At 40.0% G+C, this 12,938-nt stretch overlaps 1 long non-coding RNA gene across 1 annotated transcript; it reads left to right on the plus strand.

Annotated features, from left to right (window-relative positions):
- The first annotated feature begins 8,151 nt into the window (after positions 1 to 8,151).
- Positions 8,152 to 12,630, plus strand: LOC135966706 (uncharacterized). The gene is made up of 3 exons (XR_010580250.1): positions 8,152 to 8,241; positions 9,248 to 9,330; positions 12,220 to 12,630. It is a non-coding gene; the product is annotated as an uncharacterized lncRNA (long non-coding RNA).
- Positions 12,631 to 12,938: the final 308 nt, after the last annotated feature.

The raw sequence follows: 12,938 nt of genomic DNA on the forward strand, positions 1-12,938 counted from the left end.
CAGAAACCCCCGATAAAACCATGAGACTTGTTCACTACCATGAGAACAGTATGGAGGAAAATAGCCCCATGATTCAAATTACCTCCCACAGGATGCCTCCCACAACATGTGGGAATTATGAGAGTACAACTCAAGATGAGATTTGGGTGAGGACACACAGCCAAACCATATCATTCCACCCCTGGCCCCTCCAAATCTCATGTCCTCACATTTCAAAACCAATCATGACTTCCCAAAAGTCCCTTAAAGTCTTAACTCATTTCAGCATTAACCCAAAAGTCCACAGTCCAAAGTTTCATCTGAGACAAGGCAAGTCTCTTTCGCCTATGAGCCTGTAAAATCAAAAGCAAGCTAGTTACTTCATAGATACAATAGTGGTACAGGTATTGGGTAAATACAACTGTTGCAAATGGGAGAAATTGGCCAAAACAAAGGGGCTACAGGGCCCATGCAAGTCCAAAATCCAGCAGGGCAGTCAAATTTTAAAGTTCCAAAATGATCTCCTTTGACTCCAGATGTCACATATAGGTCACACTGATGCAAGACATAGGTTCCCATGGTCTTGGGCAACTCTGCCTCTGTGGCTTTGCAGGGTATAGCCTCCCTTCAGAGGGCCTTCATGGGTTGGTGTTGAGTGTCTGCAGCTTTTCCAGGTGCAGAGTGCAAGCTGTAGGTGGACCTACTGTTCTGGGGTCTGGAGGACGGTGGCCCTCTTCTTATAGCCCCACTAGGCAGTGCCCCAGTAGGGACTCTGTGTGGGGGCTCTGCCCCCACACTTCCCTTCCACACTGCCCTAGCAGACATCTCCATGAGGGCCCCAACCCTGCAGCAAACTTCTGTCTGGGCATTCAGGAATTTCTATACATCTTCGGAAATCTAGGTGGATTCTCAAACCCCAATTCTTGACCTCTGTGCACCCGCAGGCTCAACACCACGTGGGAGCAGCCAAGGCTTGGGGCTTGCACCCTCTGAAGCCACAGCCCAATCTCTATGTTGGCCACTTTCAGCCACAGCTGGAGTGGCTGGGATGCAGCACACCAAGTCCCTACACTTCACACAGCACAGAGACCCTGGGCCCTGCCCATGAAACTATTTTTTCCTCCTACACCTCCAGGTCTGTGATGGAAGAGGCTTCCGCAAAGGTCTCTGACATGCCCTGGAGACATTTTCCCCATTGTCTTGGGGATTAGCATTTGGCTCCTCATTGCTTACACAAATATCTGCAGCCGGCTTGAATATCTCCTCAGAAAACGGGATTTTCTTTTTTATCACACTGTCAGGCTGCAAATTTTCCAAACTTTTATGCTCTGCTTCCCTTTTAAAACTGAATGCCTTTAGCAGCACCTAAGTCACATCTGGAATGCTTTGCTGCTTAGAAATTTCCTTCACCAGATACCCTAAATTATCTCTCTCAATTTCAAAGTTCCACAAATTTCTAGGGCAGGGGCAAAATGCTGCCAGTCTCTTTGCTAAAACATAACAAGGGTCACCTTTGCTCAAATTCCCAACACGTTCCTCATCTCCATCTGAGACCATCTCAGCCTGGATTTCATTGTCCATATCATTATCAGTATTTTTGTCAAAGCCATTCAACAAGTCTCTGGGAAGTTCCATCCTTCCCACATTTTCCTGTCTTCTTCTGAGCCCTCCAAACTGTTCCAACATCTACCTGTTACCCAGTTCCAAAGTCACTACCACATTTTTGGGTATCTTTTCAGCAATGCCCCACTCTACTGGTACCAATTTACTGTATTAGTCCATTTTCATGCTGCTGATAAAGACATACCAGAGACTGGGAAGTAAAAGAGGTTTAATTGGACTTACAGACTCACATGGCTGGGAAGGCCTCAGAGTCATGGTGGGACGTGAAGGGCATTTCTTACATGGTGGTGGCAAGATAAAATGAGGAAGATGGAAAAGCAGAAACCCTTGATAAAACCATCAGGTCTCATGAGACTTGTTCACTACCATGAAAACAGCATAGGGGAAACAGCCCCCATGATTCAAATTATCTCCCACTGGGTCCCTCCCACAACACGTGGGAATTATGGGAGTACAATTCAAGATGAGATTTGGGTGGAGACACACAACCAAACAATATCAAATGTCTGCCCTGTTATTAAGGATTTCTACAAGCTTAATAGAAGACTAGGATATGAGCACAAATAATAATAATACAAAGTACAAGGTATTAAATGGCACATACTCCACTAATTGAAATTCATTGGAAGGATGAAAGACAGAAGTCACTTTAGCAGGGTAATCAGGACAGGCTTCACAGAGGAGATGCTATTTTAGCAAAAGCTTGAAAAAGGAGTTGAAATTGGACTTTCAGAGATGAAGAGAACAAGGGGTTCTCAGACAATCTGCTGTTCTTCCTCTTGCAAATAACCCCACTGCCATGAAATTCTCGATCCACAGCATTTAAGAGCTGCCCTCCTCTCATCTTACTATGAAAAAGTGACACCCAGAAAGAGGAGTTAGCCCCAGCTCAGAAAGTTGGTTAGTAGCAAGTCCAAGCTGAAAATCCAGATAGCCTGACTCCCATCCCAGAAATCATCTGCTTCCTCGTTAATACTCACTGAATAGCAAGTGCCTGCTTAATGTCCTGTTTAGATATTCATTTTCCACATGTCTAGTTTAGCAGAGCTAAATTATAGCAGAACCTGACCACCAATAACTTTGTTTGCATTTGGCATAAACACTGATATATGGATGGTGCTCGAGTCTGGTCTAAGTTGAAATATGGTGGTCAGTCACGCAAATTATATAATAACTCCCCATCACTGCTCCAATATTTATCCTTGATCTCAGTATTGGATTAATTCCACTCCCAGCTATTTTCCCTATAAATGTTCTTGTTTGATTCCATCAATATTCAGATGTAGCTCTTATGCTAGCAAAATCAGACACTGGAAAGGTACTCAACTTTATGTTTTTGTTTTACCTTAGGGCTAAATGAGTGAATGGATGAATGGATCTTTTGCATCATTTATTAATAACAGACAGAGAACCATGGCCCTCAAAGAAACAGAAGGATCAACAGCCAAGCATGGGGAAAATAACAGATCTCTGGCATTCTGAAGGGTTTGACAAGAATCCAGTAGATGAGCAGGCAACACGTAAAGTGTCCTGGTCTTCTGACAAATTACAAAGAGAGTTAATTTGGAGAGAAAGGCAGATAAAGGTCCAGATCCAACAGTCTTAGCAATCTGAAGAAGGAAGAGGCAACATGGGAGTTTGCCCTTCTATGCCAGATATGAATAAAGATGAAGAAATTTAATTTCCCCACATTTTTCCTCTGTTGCCTTTCTCATCCTGGTCAAAGCTAAACTAATAATTGCAGGTCAACATTTATTAAAAGTCAGAGCCTGGTTGCAGTTCTTTGATTCCATTTTGCTGGTCCTTCCATTCAAAGGACCACACTGGGGTAAAATCCAAGATGCATGCTGGGCTTGGTAATGAACCAGAGCAGCTGGCCTCATGGCCTGCTTTAGGCTGAGGCCCAGTTACTTAATAACAAGTGTTCCACACAATTCAGATTGTCAGAATTCTCTGCAATTGACTTTTATGCCAAATCTCAGCTAATAATAATGTGCTCTTCACTTTTGTATTCCCTAACTCCCTGAAAGCATGCCTCCCTGGGGAAGCCATGAGGCGCAGTGGATGTGATCCGGGCACAATGCAGGTATTCTTGGAATCACAGATCAGTACAATATCAATGTATTCAAAACTCCATTCATTTTGTTTTCAAATGTAAGAGATACCTAGATATCTGACTTTTAATGTTCTGCCACTTTCCAGAAATATAAATTTGAGACATTTCCTAAAGTATAAAATAAAGATCATAAGAAAAATGAGGTTATGGGGTTGTTTTAAAAGTCAAATGAGTTAGCAGAAGTGAATCTAGTTTATAAATTGTAAAGAACTGTGCAAATATGTCATGTTGTATAAAAGATAAGACTTAAGGACCAAAGAGGAATGTTTTAAGTACATCTGGTCCTTAGTAGCAACTTAGTTTGTTGTGCTAAATTTCAATGCCCACATCTGTGAAATGGGTTAAATAATACCTTCCTAGAAAGATTGTTTAGATAAATTAATATTTGTAAAGTATATGAAACCCATTGTCGCTTCTTTATGATTCTTTTTATTACTGTATATGCTATTATTTTAATTACTTCTGCTATATTAGCATTGGAGGTGTAAGGATGATCAGCAGTAACAACAGAACTATGCTTCTTTGACAGGGGCTGTCTTTAGAACAGGCTGTCTTCTGAGTTTATTGCACCAAGCTGGGGGCACAGACAGTATCAGACCCATATCTGTGAGGTACAAAAAAAGAGGCCCACAGTAGAGCTCAACTTTGCACCAGCATCAACAGAAATCTTTCTCCGCTGTTCTGGGTCTCCCTTGAGGTCTTTGCATGGAAGTAGCCCTCTCCCACAGGCACATTTCAGCAAATCTCAGGACTTCTGGAAGGCTGGAATCCTCTGTCACAGCTCCAGCATGGCCATGCAGCTGTGCTTGGGCCCTACCATGGACCCAGCATTGTTTAGTTTTAAATGCATCACTGTCTTCAACCAGGCACTGGCTCTGAAGTGAGAAATGTCCAATATTCCAAAACACAGCCAGGGCCCAGCAAAGCCAAATGCACCCTTTACAGTAATTACGCCTCAGCAAACAGAGCTCTATGGCTGAGGATTTGACCTCTCAGCTTGGAAAGGCAGGAACAGATCAGTGACCCGAACCTGTGAACAGGAGCACGCACATAGATAAGCAGGTAGACCAGTACCCCCCCACTCCCTCTCTGGACTTGCACAAGTAATAAAAAAGATAATTACTGCTCAAGAAATGAAATGACAGCTCATCTCAGAACTTTTTCAGCTGATCAGTCGCTCACTCCCATATGTACTAACTGCTCAGCACGGGGCTACAAGGGTAAAAAGCCTATCTCAAGGAGATGACTATCGAGCTTATATTTTGCTTGAAGGGTATTCACCAGGCAGCATTTTTTTCTTGGCATGCTTTTAATTTTTACCCATGAACTTAACCATCTAAATTCAAATTGCTAGGCAATGTTTTACCTTACGTCACTACTTCTTTCCATGGATTCTAAAGAACAAAAACAAACTATGCATTAAGTTCTGTATATTGTCTTACAAATCAGGAGATTTCGTCCCTGTTCTTTCACCATCTGGTTATGTAATCTAGATCAAATTACATCCTTTCTCCGGGTCTTTTTCCTTATATGAAAATTCAGGGATGTGTGTTAGCAATCTTTAAGGACCTTTTCGGGACCACTGTACTTGATTTTTTTCCAACAGAATCACTCCTATAGACTTAGACCTCTCCCACCTCCTCCCCAACCAAAGGCTAGCTTTCCGATTGGTGGACTAAAATGATATTTCAAAGAATAATTCTGGTTGCTAAGCTGCTGAGAATTTTAAGAATCAAGCTAGAAATACTAATAAGACCAATGACATTTCATACAAAGCCTTTGAACAGTGCTTTATCTCCTTCAATGTATTACAACACTCATTGATCCATTCTATCCATGGTGAACCAGAGTAATACATTTAATTAGTGACATACAGGAGAAGCCAGTCTGCTGCAAACTGAGGGTTATAAAACCACTGTTAAGTGCATATTAAAATCCTAACTGTGCCAGTTGCTGTAGACAGTCATAATTGGGCTTTACTTTCCTTCTGTGCCAAATGTGGCCCCTGCACATATGAGGCCAGGCAAGGCAAGGCAGAACAGACAAATCCATACTTGGGCTTTGCTGCAATCCAAAAAGGTTTATAGAAAGTCATTAAAAGAAAAGGAAAGCTGTTGATTTCTACCGAGTCCTCCCCTCTCTGGGCCTCAGTTTCTTCATCTGTGAATTGAAGCAGGTATAAACCTCTTAGGCCCCTCTCTGTTTACCATCTAAGATCTCTCACGACATCACACCATCCATAATTTAGGCGAACTTCTTTTCTCTCTTCTTACCTCCCACCCAGATAAACAGAGGAGTAGATGGCAGCCCACATTTTGACTGAGGCCAGGAAGGGATCAGCAAAAGTATTTTATAAAGTAGAAAGAGCATTAGACTTTGATCAGGAGTTCTGGGTGTCTTGATGCAGCCCTGACCTGGACTGAATAACAAGCATCATTTATTGAATGATGAATGGTTCCTGTGTGCCTGCACTGCACTGGTTGCTTTAACTCTCACAACAACTTTGAGAGGTAGGTGTTGTTAACCCCATTTTACAAATGAGAAAACCAAAGCCCAGAAATGCTAAATAACTTGTTCAAGAACTCAGAACTGGTAAGCAGCAGAGCCAGAACTGTAAACACCCCATCCTCTTCACTTGTTGTTTCTTTCCGTACCTCAATTTCTCCCTCGAAGAATGTATTCATTTAAATCTACTTTATTAAATAATAATTAAATCAACAGAAAAAAGATAGAAAAGGATTTTGAGGAAACATAAATCCAAGGGGAAATAGTTATGTCTTATAAGAGGAAAGTAAGTCCCCAAACAGGTGAATAAATTTCCTAAAGTCCTCATTCACTGTCAGAGCTCTAATAAAAATTCATCCCTCCAAGGCTGAGGTACAGTATGGGACCAGAGCTGTTGGAGAACTCTTCTGGATGTCCTCTAGTTCCTGTGGCTCTGGTGGTTTTCCCGCTCCTGCCAGGTGGCCAAGGCAGCAAGACACGATGTTCCTCTTGAGTTGTTCAGTCTCAGCACTCTCGTGTTTTCTCAGCCTCGTTCATTGTGAACACAAACTAGAATGAAGCTGGATTTCGCTGTTTTACTCTAAGAAACATCCACAGAAAGACATACATTTTTATCTTTCCTGCAGAACAATATAACCTAGAAGAACTCTAAAGTGAAAGATGGAAATGAATCCACACATTTGTTAAAGGAAGTGATGTGCAGCTGCAAACTCTCGAAAAATCTTATATCTGCTGGCTTTTGAAATCATTGTTTGACTGAACTAATGGTGTAATGTAACCAAACTTTCAGCTCCACCCATAACTAATTAGTATGGTACTTTATGGTTTGAAATGGTTTTCATATGCACTCTTTCATTTAATTATTACAAAGCTCTCTCATACTGGAGATTTTTTTTTCCAGTGATAAATTGAGCATGTACAGAAATGAGTGATTTGCTCCAAATCCCATCTCTAGTAAATGATTGAACTGCCCAAGAATACAGGTCTTCTAACTCCATGCATCACCACATCACTTCCTGAGTCTGCAGTTCTTCAACTGCAAAGTTCCAATTCTCTACCAAACTGGAATTATTGCATGAGACATTCACAAGCCTCCTTGAAAGTGTCCTCCCTTCTCCTCCAAACTCAAAAATTCATTATCAACCTTGCTGACATGAAGACCATAATCTAGACACTCCATGGAGGAAAGCTCTAAGGACTCTGCCTCCTCCATGGCTGTAGAATCACCATTTAAATAGTCTTGGAGCTCCTCTTCCTGCCTTTTTTTTTTTAACTTGGGAAATAAATACATATCTTGTGTAAGTCTCCAATTTATGGATTTCTATCATTCACTGTTAAATACAAACATAACTGATATACCTGCCTCACGGGATTCTTATCAATATCAGAAGATAATCCATGTCAATAGATTTCAAATGTAGATAGAATGTATTTCCCTATCAGCTGAGTCCCGCTGTATATCTACATGTGTAGGTACACGTATGTATGTATGTATGCATGTGTATGTGTATTTATAAGCTGTTATAAAGTATTTTACACAACGTCACTGTGACTTCTAAAAGTCAAGGACTTTGTATTATTATTCTCTGTGTCAAAGGTGCCAAGCATACTGCCTGCAACCAAGCATCTTCATGAATTGAAAATGTACCCTTAAGGGGGTATATGTAAAGTGTAAGAGTTGGTGCAAATGCAAAGACTTAGAACATCATTGTTATTTTACGATACTGCAAATTGAACCTAAGAAAATCTGAAATAAAGAAAATATCACCTTCTCCATGATTTCTGTAACAAGGAACAGTTATTGTGACTCCATGGATAAATGTTATGTATTTCATCTTAGTCATTGAACTGATTCTATTTCAAATATAAATGTGTAATCTAATACAAACACAAAGTAATTTGAGACTAATTACTCTTTCTTCTTAATGCAGAGCAGAGAAGCAGCTCTATGATCCAAAATACAAACTGAGAGATCATCCCAGTAACTATTTACAGCCCACGGATAGCAAAGAAAAGAAGTAGGTAACAACCACTTTAAAGAATGTCTCCACATATCTGGATGACTAAGCGTTAGGATCTGAATTATAGCAAACCTGTATTAAAGATATATATTGGCGAGCATGGTGGCTCACATTGTAATCCCAGCACTTTGGGAGGCAGAGGCAGGTGGATGGCTTGAGGTCAGGAGTTTGAGACAAGCCTGGCCAACATGGCGAAACCCCATCTCTACCAAAAATACAAAACTTAGCTGGGCATCATGGCTCACACCTGTAATCCCAGCTACTCAGGAGGCTGAGGCAGGAGAATCTCTTGAACCCAAGAGATGGAGGTTGCAGTGAGCCAAGATCACACCACTGCACTGCAACCTGGGTGACACAGTGAGATTTCATTAAAAGAAAAAAAAGATACATATCGTATGTCGCTGCACTCAAGAAAATTAGTGTATATATCAGCATATAGATAACAACATCCAACAAGATTACTATTGTATTGAGCACATAAGCAGAATAAAAAAGTGGCAAATGTATTTACCTGGTAAAGAAAGAGGAACTTCACAGAGAAGCATTTGAATTGAGATTTGATAGTGACTAAAGCTTTGCTTGTGGACAGAGTAGGGAGACATTCCAGGAATGCAGAATACTATGGGCAAGGTTTGGATTAGAGAAGGGATAAGACTTTAACAAAAAAAAATTTGAGAAAGCCTTGCACATTTAGGGAAACAAGTTACCAAGTTAGATCATATGATCTTCCTCTCCTGATACATGTGAAGTTTTTTCTTTGGGTTAAGGCAATCCCTAGAGCTCCATAAAGTTGGGAGTTGATGGGTTTCTTGCTTATATTAGCTACAGGCTGACAAAGGGAAGTGAGAAAACTGAAATGTTTGTCTCATCAAGTTTTTTCCTAAACCTATGGTGGAGAAATGTATGTAACCAAGAAGCTCTGGTAGGCTCACAGAGGCTTAATCTTCTTTACATCTTCAGACATTTATGATGTATTCTTCTTCCCATTCCAAATGTTTACCAGGTGTGTAAAGTCAAGAAAATCTAAATGCCGGGAGCCCAGAACAAACAGGGAAATGGAACCCTCAGAAAATGGTTAACTTTCCAGTAAGTAATTATTTTATTTTATTTTAGACTTCTGGTGGAGTTTTTTTAATTACTGTATTTCTGTATTGAAAAATTATGGCTACATGTTATAACAAATTTAAAAACAGGAGAAAATAATAGATGAAACCACCAAAGGCTCTCTGAGAAGAATAAGAAATCTAATCACCAGGCCAGAGAATCCCTCATTCTGACATCAATAACTTATCCCAACTATACTTACCCCACATTTTAAACACCGCATAAATCTTTAATCTTCAGGTTTCAATAATTTAGATTTAATTCATTAGTCTACAGAAATATCCAATATAAAATGTTGACCAAAAAACAGTTGTACACACAAGCACTTGAGAAGGATAGAAAGTTAAGGGAAGAAATCTTTTCCCCCCATTTCTTACAGAGTTGATGAGTAAGCACAGAAAATGATAAGATGGAGTTCTGGGAAAATATTACAGGGTAGAAGTAAGAATATCCTTTCCCTTTTCTCTGTGATCAGACTTCTGCTACCTCTTTTCCAACATCTGTAAACAATTTATGTATATAAAAATAGATAAGCAATATATATATATAGTGTGTGTGTATATATATATGTAATGTACATATAAATAAGAGAGGAGGACTTCACAAAGAGCAAAGTGATCTTTCTGAGTTGAGAATGTAACTGCCCAATATGTTCTTCTTGCCCGCTGCCTAGATAGAGCTGATTCATCAAGACAGGGGAATTGCAATAGGAATACTATGCACATCAAACAAAGCAGTGCAACAGGTAAACCATCAGGACCTCTGTACAGTCACAGGGCAGTCAACCAACCTCAAAAGTGGAGCGAGGCAGGGCAAGTCTGAGGCTACTGCACTGCCATTGAATCACACACTGACCTTGAGTTTCTGATCTCAGCTACCCAACCAGTGTCTTTATTTAGGAAAGTTTTATTTTTTCTCAGAAACTAGAAGGCTAACACACAAATCAGGCCCTAGGTACTCAGTTATTGATCAGTCCAAGCTGATCAATTGTATCATTGGCTGCCTCAGTGGCACTTTCAATTGCTATCAACTAAGAAGGGAATGTAAATCCCAATATTGTCTGACAGACATCAGAGAAAATCTGGAACTGGCTTCTCAGGTTGCAACCTCCATGGCCATTCCACTAATAGATACTAGGAAGATGAAATGCCAGAGCTGCAATTACATATATTGCCTTAGAAAATCAAAGATCCAGGAGAAAAGAGCAATTCTGTTTTATATCTGTGACAGACATCTCAATATCTCTGTTGACTGAGGATGCACCATTTAGCCAGTCATAACAGCCTACTCTCATCATAACAGAGCAAGGCAGAAGTGTCATCCATAGAATGAAAGACTTTCAGACTTCTGCAAACATCTACCAAGCATATTTGAAGCATAAAGGAAAACAACATGTAATTTCCTTTCAGATTCCTCTGAAGAAAACTTGTATAGGATAAAGGATTTATCTTTGACTTCCTGAAAGCCTGTAATTTACAACAAAAAATTATATATTGGTGAGGTGGAATTTAGGACAAGTGGATAAAACAAATGAGACAAATTTTGACTCATTATAAGAAGATTCTAACCTGCAAACTGCCTACCAAAGGGACGGAGATGCAGTCATTGTGCATGTTCATGCTGAAGCAGAATGACTTTTCAGGGGTGATTTGCCCCACTCACAGGTCATTCTCAAGTGCGATTCAGTAATGTTTTCTTCAAATCTTTAACACTATATAATTTCCTTAAATTCCTTTGAGAAGGATCAGGTAATAAACACAAAATATTGTTCATGTCTAAATGATTGCAATTTCCATTTTCACTCTGTCTCCCCTATAAATTTATTTGACATCTTTTACTATGTGAATTTAACAGCATTTCACTTAACAAATAAGAACCCTGATTCCTCATCATTCTATGACCCTAATGATATGCATAAAACAGAAACCAACAAATTTTGTTTATGTTTTCAATGTGCTTGGGATCAGTTTCAAGAGAGTCCTTGAAGTGTACTGTTGGCAAACACACATCTCTCAGAGGAAGGTGAACAGAGATTGTGTTTCTCAAGAGACCCTGCTGATTTTTGTTTCCAACTGAAAAATGTAAATTATTTTCATTCAGCTCTTAGAAATTTTTTGAATTCTTCAATTTCTCACAGATGGTTCCAAACTCATTTCTTTCAGGAGAAACTTGAGAAAAAGACAATCACAGGGGACATCATTTTTGTGAGGACTAATGAGACATTGTCAATAAAGTAGGGTGTAGTCCCAGGAAGAATAGCACGAGAGAAAAATTAAAGAGCAACAGCATTCATTATCTTCAAAATGGCCTCTCTTCCAAATAAAAGGAACACAATTATGCAGAATAAAGTTTAATATTTTCAAATTCTGCTCAAATTTCCAAATGTAAAGATCCACTTGTTGCATTAGTCCGTTCTCACGTTGCTAATAAAGACACACCTGACACTGGGTAATTTATAAAGGAAAGAGGTTTCATTGTCTCACAGTTCAGCATGGCTAGGGAGTCCTCAGGAAACTTACAATTATGGTGGAAGGGGAAGCAAATACATCCTTCTTCACATGGCAGCAGCAAAGAGAAGAATGAGTGCTCAGTGAAGGAGTGCTTATAAAACATACAAGGTTTTATAAAACCATCAGATCTTATGGGAACTCACTATCACGAGAACAGGATGGGGGAAACTATCCCCATGATTCATTTATTCCCACCTCATCTCTCCCAAGACATGTGGGGATTATGGGAACTACAATTCAAGATGAGATTGGGGTGGGGGACACAGCCAACCCACATCACTTGTTTATAAGTCTGAGTTTGTAGGCCAGAGTACAAACTGAAGTACAAATTCTGCCAATGCCAGTAGATTTTCCTTTTCAGGTTCACGTCATGGTCCCTGAATTCTGAAAATCACAAAGGCCTGACGCAGGAGGAAATTTATGGTAAAGACCCTGTCTGCTGACAGATGGTGTTGGAGAAATGGTTGCCACCTTTACGATAGTTTACATCATCCTACTCTCCCTCACATTCAAGGAAAGAGAAAAAAAATGGTGGGTAATGATTTCTATTTTATTCATTTGGTGCAACTTTTAAATGAGGAAACCTATATTCCCCTATGAAATGCACGTTCTTTCCAAAAAACTTTTTCATCAAAGCAATACCCTGATAGACCCAGTCACTCCTGTCTTAGTCAATTCAGCCTGTTAAAACAAAGTATCATAGACTGGGTGGATTATAAACCACAGAAATTTATTCTTCAGAGTTCTGTAGGCTAGAAGTCCAAGAGCAGGGTGTCAGGTTCTGGTGAGGACCCTCTGCTGGGTTGCAGACTGTTGACTTCTCATTGCATCCCTACAGGTGGGAAAAAAATCAAGAGAGCTCTCTGGGGACTCTTTAATCAGGTCACTAATTGCATTCATGAGGGCTCAACTCTCTCTCATGACCTAATCAAGTCCCAAAGGCTCCTCCTAATACCATCAACTTGGGGGTGAGGATTTCAAGGTATAAATTTCAGGGGATACAAACATGCAGTCATAATGCCTTATTTACAGAAAATGTGTTTGTACCTTTCCGTTTTAATATAGGCAGCCTAAATATGT

Source organism: Macaca fascicularis, chromosome 13 (assembly GCF_037993035.2).
Source record: "Macaca fascicularis isolate 582-1 chromosome 13, T2T-MFA8v1.1".
Lineage (NCBI taxonomy): Eukaryota > Metazoa > Chordata > Mammalia > Primates > Cercopithecidae > Macaca > Macaca fascicularis.